The following is an 11,337-nucleotide window of genomic DNA, read 5'->3' on the forward strand; positions in this document are numbered from 1 at the left end:
TGGGGGGGGATGGTGGGAGGGGCGGTAGCATAAAGTCTCAGGAAATAATGGGAAGTCATGTTTAAAAAATACTAATGATCACTCTTTTCGTTTCTGAGTCCAACTGTCGTGTAGTATCCATGTGAAAATTATATACCCACATAGCAATCCAACTAGGAATAAATGGAGACGCTCATACATATATACAAAAACCTCTTTAGCCTTCCTCTTGGTATTCCAGTATTTATGCTTCTGGCCAAAGCCAAACAATAAAGAAGAACTCAAAATAAAAGAAAAATAAAAGTTAATTGAACTATGTCTGCCCTCAGTTTTTTACCAACTGTTTCATTTTGAATTTGAGGGTGGATCAGTTTTGGTTCTTACCTTTTTCTGAATCAGCTCATTCATTCCTATCAAAAATCATGAGCAAAAACCATACACAACTACAAGAACAAAGCCAACCATACTGGGGAAAAAACAGTGATATTTTGATCAAAATAGTAAGCACATTTTGACTTTATGGGCCAGAGACTTAGCAGCATGGGAAACTATTGTTGCAAAATGAGAAATCAAATGAGACTTGCAGCATTTTCAGTTGAGTTACAAATCCCCAAATCATCTGTGTTTCATAAACCTTTCAGCAAACCCATGCTAAATATAAGGTAAACTGGGGTGAGTTTAGAGCAGATTTTCAGGACGGTAGTGATAAAGACTTGGTCCCTCTCAATACTAGCAGCTTAGGCCCAAAGCAACTGTGCTGTTGTTGGCCTTTGCTGGACTGTAGATCCATAATTTTGGGGGAAAAAACACATTGGTGTTTGATTTTTGCTCCAAGTAAAGCTTTGGACAAGTTTTGCTTTTAGTTTACCTGGGACAATGAAGTCAGTAGAGTCATTCTAATTTAACACTGGTATAATTTAAGGCAGAACTTAGCCCACTGAGTGAAACTGGACCATACAAAGTGAAACTGGAAAGAAGCATCACAAGTCCCTTCAAATAAAAAGCAGTGAGCTTCAGAGAGTATTACCATTGACATAACAGTCCTTGAGGAAAACTTTGAATTACGTTTTCACATTAGATGTTTTTGCAGTAGGCAATTTCTATCTGTCCAAAACAAGCCCTTTTTCTTGAGTGCAAGCAATGAGCCTAATACTAAACCAGGTTTCTGGAGTATGAACCCCATCCATTTTGAAGGCCATTGAGTCAGTATGACTCCTACAGCTGCTGCTTTGTGTGCAAGCTTTTTTGTTTTAACTTTCATGTATTTTCAGGAAGTGATATCATATGAACACACTGGTAAAATTAGCCTGAGGCTTTCACTCTATTTAAACACAACTAAAGAAATCTTTGTCACTAATTACTTACAAACTTGTTATTGGTCCCTTGTAACTGCATAGCTGATGATTACAGCAGAAAAACAATAATTTTATGTAGTTATGATTGAATACCAGCACAACCCTCATAGAATCAATAATCACTGTAATAAAGCTGGCTTATTGTTCAGCATTAAAAGGCCCCAGTATATATTTGTTTCTTATGCTAACTTCAACTACGTTTTATTTTAATACAATTTCTGGGAATACTGAGATAATAAAAAATTACTAGCTTTCATATGATATGTGTATATCAAAATGGTGAGGGGGCTGGGGCACATGAATTATGAGGAGAGGCTGATGGAACTGGGCTTACTTAGTCTGGAGAACAGAAGATTGAGAGGGGATTTAATAGCACCCTTTAACTACCTGAAGCAGGGTTTGAAAGAGGATGGAGGTAGGCTGTTCTCAGTGGTGTCAGATGAGAGAACAAGGGGCAATGATCTCAAGTTGCAGCAAGGGAAGTTTAGGTTAGATATTAGCAGAGATCCTGGTTCTCTCTCTCTGATTAAAAAAAAAAAAAATCCAAAATTTTCTGATTTAAAAACCTCACTCAAAATCCACATTTTTCTGTGATTAAAATGAAATGCCACTATATCTATATTTATATCTAGATGTAGATGTAGATCTAATTTTATTTGTATCTAGATCTAGATGTACATCTAGATCTAGTTTTAATCACGGAAAAATGTGGATTTGATGTGAGGGGGTAATCAAAAAATTTTGAATTTTTTTTTTAAATCAGAGAAAACCAGTATCCCTGGATATTAGGAAGAATTTTCTCACTAGGACATAGTAAAACACTGGAACAGGTTACCTAGAGAGGTGGTGGAATCTCCATCCTTGGAGGTTTTCAAAACCCGGCTAGACAAAGCTTTATCTGGGATGATCTAGTTGGGGACGGTCCTGCTTTGAGCAGGGGGTTGGACTAGATGACCTTCTGAAGTCCCTTCCAACCCTAATTTTCTATGATTCTATGAAAGACAGTTTTCTAGCTTTTAAGCACTGTGTTCTTATTATTCCAGTTCCCACTAGAAAGCTCTCCCTTTTCAGTATATTTCAATGTATGTCTCTATTTCCCACTCTCCTCTCACATAGTACTTCAGTCCCGCTTGGCCCAGGCATCATCTCATGGTGGCATGTCCTGCTGCCCCCTGGGCAGGCAGTGGGGCTGGGGCAGCTCCACACTGGACTGCTTTTCTAGGTAGCCCAGGCATTGGCAACTGCTGGCACCAGCCCTGACCCATCTTGTACCTGCTGCAGACTCACCTGCTCATGCTGAACAGCTGCAACAGCAGCGGGGCTGGCAGAGCAGAAGTATGCTCGGTGTAGGGGAAAAATGGCCTCTCCCCCTCAGCACTGCCAGGGCTTCCTGAAGTAGTTGCATGGAGCCCACGCTGCACTGCCCCGCGGGCCAGCCTGAAGGTGGTGATGACAGCATAGGGCAGCCCCACGCAGGCTCCACCTGGCTGCTGCAGGATGCGCCAGGAAGCAATAAGAGGCAGGGGTCACTTTTCCCCCATGCTGAGCACACTTCTGCCTCACTGGCTCTGATGCTGTTGCAGTTGTTCAGCATGCACAGGTGACTCTGCAGCAGGTGTGGGGCCTGTGCATGGGTCCCCGCCAGTACTGCGGGATTGGGGTCAGCAGCCACCAAAACCTCGTGAGCTTCAGAGAGTATTACCATTGACATAACAGTCCTTGAGGAAAACTTTGAATTACGTTTTCACATTAGATGTTTTTGCAGTAGGCAATTTCTATCTGTCCAAAACAAGCCCTTTTTCTTGAGTGCAAGCAATGAGCCTAATACTAAACCAGGTTTCTGGAGTATGAACCCCATCCATTTTGAAGGCCATTGAGTCAGTATGACTCCTACAGCTGCTGCTTTGTGTGCAAGCTTTTTTGTTTTAACTTTCATGTATTTTCAGGAAGTGATATCATATGAACACACTGGTAAAATTAGCCTGAGGCTTTCACTCTATTTAAACACAACTAAAGAAATCTTTGTCACTAATTACTTACAAACTTGTTATTGGTCCCTTGTAACTGCATAGCTGATGATTACAGCAGAAAAACAATAATTTTATGTAGTTATGATTGAATACCAGCACAACCCTCATAGAATCAATAATCACTGTAATAAAGCTGGCTTATTGTTCAGCATTAAAAGGCCCCAGTATATATTTGTTTCTTATGCTAACTTCAACTACGTTTTATTTTAATACAATTTCTGGGAATACTGAGATAATAAAAAATTACTAGCTTTCATATGATATGTGTATATCAAAATGGTGAGGGGGCTGGGGCACATGAATTATGAGGAGAGGCTGATGGAACTGGGCTTACTTAGTCTGGAGAACAGAAGATTGAGAGGGGATTTAATAGCACCCTTTAACTACCTGAAGCAGGGTTTGAAAGAGGATGGAGGTAGGCTGTTCTCAGTGGTGTCAGATGAGAGAACAAGGGGCAATGATCTCAAGTTGCAGCAAGGGAAGTTTAGGTTAGATATTAGCAGAGATCCTGGTTCTCTCTCTCTGATTAAAAAAAAAAAAATCCAAAATTTTCTGATTTAAAAACCTCACTCAAAATCCACATTTTTCTGTGATTAAAATGAAATGCCACTATATCTATATTTATATCTAGATGTAGATGTAGATCTAATTTTATTTGTATCTAGATCTAGATGTACATCTAGATCTAGTTTTAATCACGGAAAAATGTGGATTTGATGTGAGGGGGTAATCAAAAAATTTTGAATTTTTTTTTTAAATCAGAGAAAACCAGTATCCCTGGATATTAGGAAGAATTTTCTCACTAGGACATAGTAAAACACTGGAACAGGTTACCTAGAGAGGTGGTGGAATCTCCATCCTTGGAGGTTTTCAAAACCCGGCTAGACAAAGCTTTATCTGGGATGATCTAGTTGGGGACGGTCCTGCTTTGAGCAGGGGGTTGGACTAGATGACCTTCTGAAGTCCCTTCCAACCCTAATTTTCTATGATTCTATGAAAGACAGTTTTCTAGCTTTTAAGCACTGTGTTCTTATTATTCCAGTTCCCACTAGAAAGCTCTCCCTTTTCAGTATATTTCAATGTATGTCTCTATTTCCCACTCTCCTCTCACATAGTACTTCAGTCCCGCTTGGCCCAGGCATCATCTCATGGTGGCATGTCCTGCTGCCCCCTGGGCAGGCAGTGGGGCTGGGGCAGCTCCACACTGGACTGCTTTTCTAGGTAGCCCAGGCATTGGCAACTGCTGGCACCAGCCCTGACCCATCTTGTACCTGCTGCAGACTCACCTGCTCATGCTGAACAGCTGCAACAGCAGCGGGGCTGGCAGAGCAGAAGTATGCTCGGTGTAGGGGAAAAATGGCCTCTCCCCCTCAGCACTGCCAGGGCTTCCTGAAGTAGTTGCATGGAGCCCACGCTGCACTGCCCCGCGGGCCAGCCTGAAGGTGGTGATGACAGCATAGGGCAGCCCCACGCAGGCTCCACCTGGCTGCTGCAGGATGCGCCAGGAAGCAATAAGAGGCAGGGGTCACTTTTCCCCCATGCTGAGCACACTTCTGCCTCACTGGCTCTGATGCTGTTGCAGTTGTTCAGCATGCACAGGTGACTCTGCAGCAGGTGTGGGGCCTGTGCATGGGTCCCCGCCAGTACTGCGGGATTGGGGTCAGCAGCCACCAAAACCTGGGCTGTCTAGAAAGGTAGTCCAGCATGGAGCTTCCCCAGCCTCACCATCTGCCCAGGGGGTACCATGGGCAGGCAGTGTGGAGCAGGCACGGGGGCCAGATTGAGACTATGTGTGCCTCTGGTTGATCCACTCCTGCCAGGGTCAGTCTGGAGCTGCATGCTGCTGGCAGTGGAGGGAAGGTGCTGCAGGGTACATGGGCTCTGGGCTCTTGCGGGGCATGGGCGGGTGCTGACCAGCTCGGGGGAGGTGTACTTGCAGGGGTGGGCTCCCATGCACATGCCACCATACCCAGAAACCTCCCCTGCAAACTTCATAGCCACACTCTCCCCCACACACAATCACACACCCCACAAACACTGCAACCACCCCCTCACTGCCCCCACAAACCCCATACCCACCCGCTCATACCCCCTACACCCCTCTACACCCCTCCCAATATACAAGAGTAAGACTTCATTTTGAGCTATTATGCAATGACCTCTATATACACAATGCAAACGCACACAAATCAGGACCAAAAATCTTTTAAAAATAAAATTAAAATATGTTATTGTGGATGTTAGATTTTTAGTATATAATTTGGGGTTTTTTCTGGTTCCAAGATGGCAAACCCCCTTCCCAAAAGAAGTACTTCTGGGGCAACGGCAGAGACTAACGGTGACAAAAGATCAGGGGCTAGGGGGTGGGACTTCCAGTACCAGGATGGTATCCAGGGGGTGGGGCACCTGTCAAAGGGTGGGGCTACCCTTGTGGCCCTCAACAGCTCACCAAAACTCATGGAGCAGCCCTTCAGCCAAAATAATTGCCCGCCCCCATCTTAATGGCTTTCAAATGGTGGCAGGTATGCATAATCACCTTTTATTTATAATACTGTGCAGCAGTTTGTTATAGCAGCACAAAGTTGCATAACAGTGGCTGCATCTACACAAGATGCTGGCAGCACAGTAGCCCGTGACTACTGCGCAGTAGCATCACATGGCCAAAAGCACGATGCAATGCTACTGTGCAGTCAGTGTCATGAAAAAGCTGTTGGGCAATGCTACTGAACAGTAACTCTGGCTACTGTGCAGTTATTTAGTACTTGTTTATACAAGCACTAAATGGCTGCACAGAAATGACCACGCAGTCAGCGCCCCATGTCAATGCAGACAGTGAAATTACTTCTGAAACACACAACTCCTCCATATCCCACATAAGACAGAAATAATGCTTACTGTGGATGAAATGGCTGAAGTTCACTGCTGTTTAGAGGACTGACATGAGGTGTATTCACTATTTAATCCTCTACTTGAGGGCTATTCAACTTCTGGGCAGCTGTGTGGGCCATGCAATCCTGGGGGCTGCACAACACACAGGTCACAGCTGCTTGGTGTATGGGCACCCTTTCTCTCCCAGGATCTCCCCCACTGTATGGGCAGCCTAGTACACCCCTCTTCTCCCACCCACACATACATACAGCATGATTAGCACAGCTCCTCCTGCTACCCACCCTGGCCACGCATGCTTCATTGGCTGCCCAGCTCTCCCTGTTCCAGGCATGTGCACTGTGTGGGCTGCCTGCTCCCACCCCTTCTGCCCCACTGCAGCACAGGCAGCCCAGCTCCCTCTGCGCAATACAACCCTCCTCTCTCTCCCTTGCACACACCTGCAGTTCAGGCCACCTGGACCCCTTCCCCACCATGTATGCAGCTTGGGCACTTCAGGCTCCTTCAGCTGTGCTGCAAAGCCAGGAAGTAGAAGCTGGAGGAAGGTGGGAGAGCCCAAAGAACCCCCCGTCCTGCAGAAGCAACAGTCAGGGGGTATGGGGAGGAAGCAGTAACAGCCATACCAGGAGTCCACAATCTAGATGTGGCACATGTATCCAGTGCCATAGCAAAGGTGGGGGGTGGGGGGTTTGAGCAGGGCGATTGCACCAGGTGCAGAAGCAAAAGGGTGCCAACAGGAGCAGGGAGTAGGACAGAGCTGCAAGCAGCTCGTTTGGGGGGTGCGGGGACAGGGAGAGGGCAGCTCTCACCACTGCATGCACTCCTGGGTAAGCATGGGGGGGCATGTACCCCCTGGATCTGTGTGCGGGATGAGGGCGGGCTGCTGATGTGGGTTTTGCCTTGGGTGGCAAACTTTGTTGCTATGGCACTGCGTGTATCATCAGTTGGACAGCCCTGCTCTACTTAATGTCCTCTCCACAGTGGGGTATTTCATCCATTGCAGAGGGAGCCTTGAAGGACAGCTAATACATGGGTCTATAGACCTTTCATTCCTGATCTGAAGAGGCCCAGTAGGATGAGAAAGAAAAATTAATGGAGAGGACCATGTGTGTGCACTGGAGTGGGGGCACAATTGAGCTCTGTTTTTATACTGCATATTATAACTGTTGGAAAAAACAATAGCAGTCCACACAAGGAGAGAGTTAAACAGCAACTTATTTTTTCTCAAAGACATAAAACAAATCCTACTCTTTATAGTACTATATTCAGTGAACTGTGTTACACTAAAATCACATTTCTTTTCCATTCAGTAACATGACTCAACACGCATGAAAACAGGTAAAAGTATGAATGAAAAAGCATCTTCAAATATGATATTTGGGTAGGAGAATCATGATAGTTGTCAAGATTCTAGGTCACTAGCATGGGGTTATAAACACAATGGGGTGGAAGAAAGACTCCCCTAAAGATCATTGCTACCTTTTATGTTATAACAATAGAGTAAAAAACAAGGCAAGAATATAATTGTGTACTTGAAGACAGTGCTACATGTATGCTTAAAGTTAAGTGTATGCTTATCAGCGTTCTGGAATCAAGGGCAGTTCACTACAATGGCTCCTAATGGGAATCATTCAAACATTCCATTATATTTTGGAAACTTTTTCAACTTACTTGTTGAGGTGTCTTAGCGCGAAGATTGCAGTTCCTTCTCAGTTTGCTGATGGAAAAATGTCCTTCCTTCCTACCTAATTGAAAATTGACAATTCCGTTAGTAGCATTGCTTCCACTTGTAGAGTAACCTTAACAAACGTCTCTGAACGTCAGTGAATAATGAATGTCAGTGAGCTTCTCTGTCCCCTTAACTTCCACATCTGTAAAATAGGGATAATAATAATTTGGGAGGGTGTTGGTGCCAGACAGCAAGCATGGCTTTGCCCTCACTGTGATTCCTGGGCCTGCTAGCTACCAAAATCAGGCAGCAATTTTGTTATGTGACAGTGGAAACAAGATGCCACCACCCAAGATTCAGAGCTGCAAGAGAAGTCTTGAGGAGAACCTGGCTCCAGAAAGATAGGAGTGATTTTCCAGGGACACACTGAATATACAGAAGTTGGGACACTGATTGGTGGACTGTTGTCATTTCTGCATGTCAGAAGCAGAGAGGGCTAGACAGCTAAGAGAAGCTAGAAGACATGAAGTTACAGAAGTACTGGAGAGCGTGGCCCTGGAGAACTACTTTTTGGCTGGTAAGTGGGTTGTACTTTGTAAGCAAGGACATTGTCCCTGCTGTTGGTTCTTACATATGTTCAAGGCTGTAGGACTTGCATACTTTCTTTTAAATAAACAGGATTGCACCAAATTATCATAGAAATCATAGAAAATAGGGCTAAAAAGCCCCTTCCAGAGGTCATCTAGTCCAATCCCCTGCCTGTGTCCAGATCATCCCTGTCCAAGCCATCCCATACAACCCATAATCTAAATTATTTGTAAGACTACTGTAAACCCTGAAACAACATAAAACATACCACCCTAACCTGCCACAGGCAAAGCAAGGGAACCACAGAAGTCAATGTTCTGCTTCTCTGAAATGTTGTTAATACGCTTAAGAGATCCCAGGTAGTGGGACATGTCCCTCTCTAAAGAGGAAGGCAAAAACTCCCACAGTCCATACCGATCTGATCATGGGGTAAATTTCCTTCCTGACCCCGAATATGATGAGCTGTTTGACCCTGAGCAAAGAGGCAAGACCCTCTAGCTAGGAACCTCAAGCTTTGGTCCCAGCAGGAGCATTGGTCAAAATCCCCATCCTTGGCTGCATCCACCACCCAATGCATTTGAGGGTAGCTTAAAAACACTCTACCACATGTATCAGAAAGTGGGGAGTGGGGGCAACTAGCAAAGCCCAGAAGCATGGGAAATACCCATAGTGGAACATGGGTATAGCTGTGTGTAGATCATCCCTAACCAGATCTGACTCATATATAATGAATTTCTCCTTCTAACAGAGCTCACACAACAAGGCTCCAAATATTGACTAACTTCTCAAGCCATGCAAAAATAATACTTGTGAGTCTCACTGAGTGTTGTAAACCATTATTATGGATTGAGAAAGGCTTTTATAGCCACAGATTGAGACACGGCATGAATATTAAGCACAATAGCTGTTTTTTAATAACTCTGTGTGCAGACATTCTTATTATGGAATAAGATTCCCTTGTTCTAGTTTTACCTTATTTTCAAATAAGAACATCTACCAATGGAGTTATTTCAGAGTAATTATTCTATAATGGCTATACTTTTGAATAGCATTTGTAGACAGGTGTTAGACATTTTCTGATATTTCCTGCTTCCTGTTAGGTGTAATCAGGAAGTGTCCTATGCAAATTACACTGAATAAATAATAATAATGTCATCACCATCACTGCCTAGGGTGAAACAGAATTTTTTGGGGCCATCCAGAACCATACTATGGCAACAAGTCATTATAATAATTTATCCTAAATAAAGACATGCCTGATATACAGACTGTGTGGATCCAGCACATCAAGGAGGGGTGCCACGTCCTTTCTAGTTGAAAGTTTACCAGAAAGCACAGCACCACGGCCCAGGTAATGCATCAGCAACTGAAACCTAATAAAAAGCTTATCAATGCCCTTTGGAACAAAGACAGGTCTCTGAGGAGGCTGCAAGATGATTAAGCTAAAATTTATTAGGATATGATGAGCACTACGGCATTGAAACAGCCAGAGATGAAGGCCAGGACACTGCCGTTGCTGTTCCTCTTGTTGATAATGTGAAATGCACCATCAGAGAGAAGTAAAGGCAGCATCACAGTGTGGACAGTGAAGATAATCAGGCAATTAATGAACACAGTAACACTACTGTTCTCTGTGAATGGAGTTTAAACAAAGTCAGTCGTTAAGGTCTTAAAAAATTTAGGAAAATTGAGCTGACCATCCTCCTCATTCAAACAATTGTGCTCCCATGGATGGCAAAAAATTCCCCAAAGTTCTCAAGGTCTCTCTCTGTGAACAAGAAAGCATGACATGCCTGTTCGTGGCCTGCCAAGTCCTGTCCACACATCAGTATGTGCCCTGAGACAAGGGCATGAATAGGATGACGATGTTATAGGTATCTTACTGCAGTAGCAAATTGAATGAAGATTGATCTAAGGAAGTTGGACAGGAATACTAGGAAGAAATTAATGCTGTATCAGATAATGAGCATGATACGGAAATGCTTTATGTTAATGGGAAAATTGGAAAAAAGGTGATTAAGCAGCTGACAACATCATGGCACAGGAATACTTAATGATAAAATGTTATATGAGAGATAGGACATAACTGGATCTTGAAACTAAATGATTAATATTGTCCTACTTAGAGTAAGGTGTTACACAAATAACGCGATAAAAATTGATGGAAAAGAGCTACATGGAGAGTTTCTAGAAAAACCCGCAAAAAGAATATGTCAAATTAGAAACTGTTTGTCAAAGGAGGCTTGGAAACAGAAACCGAGAGTTTAATTATGACTGCATAGGAGCAGACTCTTTTTGTGAGATGTATTATAAATGGGGTGCTCTGCAAGAAGTATGGCCTACAAGTAGTAGGCAGAAGTAGTAGGCAGAAGTATTGCTACTATACTTCTGCCACCATGCCAAAAATGCAATAAAGTTTGATCTGAGTTTTTGGTCAAAGGCTGGCTAGGGTATACTTTTATCTGAGCCTAATGTTATCTGAGTATAATTTTACTGGGGCCAGAGGCAGACTCATAGCAGCTTCCTGCCTCCCCACTCCACTTCCCCTGCAATTCTGCCCCTCCTGCCACCACCCTCCCCTTACTGTCAGGCGAAGCTTAGATCTTGCTCAGGTTGGGTTCCCACCTGGGCACGGAGCACATAGAAACTCTGTCCCCTCCCCAGGCGATCAGCAGCACTGACACTGCTGTGTGTCCCAGCAGGGGCTGAGTTACCATGTGCTGTGCTCTGGGAGGGAACAGAGTTGGAGCAGCATCCAACAGTGGGGATGGGGGACAGGGGTGGGGGGCAGGTGAAAGAAGCAGAGACAGTGGGGGGCAAAAACTGCAAG

The sequence above is a fragment of the Alligator sinensis genome, unplaced genomic scaffold (assembly GCF_000455745.1).
Source record: "Alligator sinensis unplaced genomic scaffold, ASM45574v1 scaffold240_1, whole genome shotgun sequence".
NCBI lineage: Eukaryota > Metazoa > Chordata > Crocodylia > Alligatoridae > Alligator > Alligator sinensis.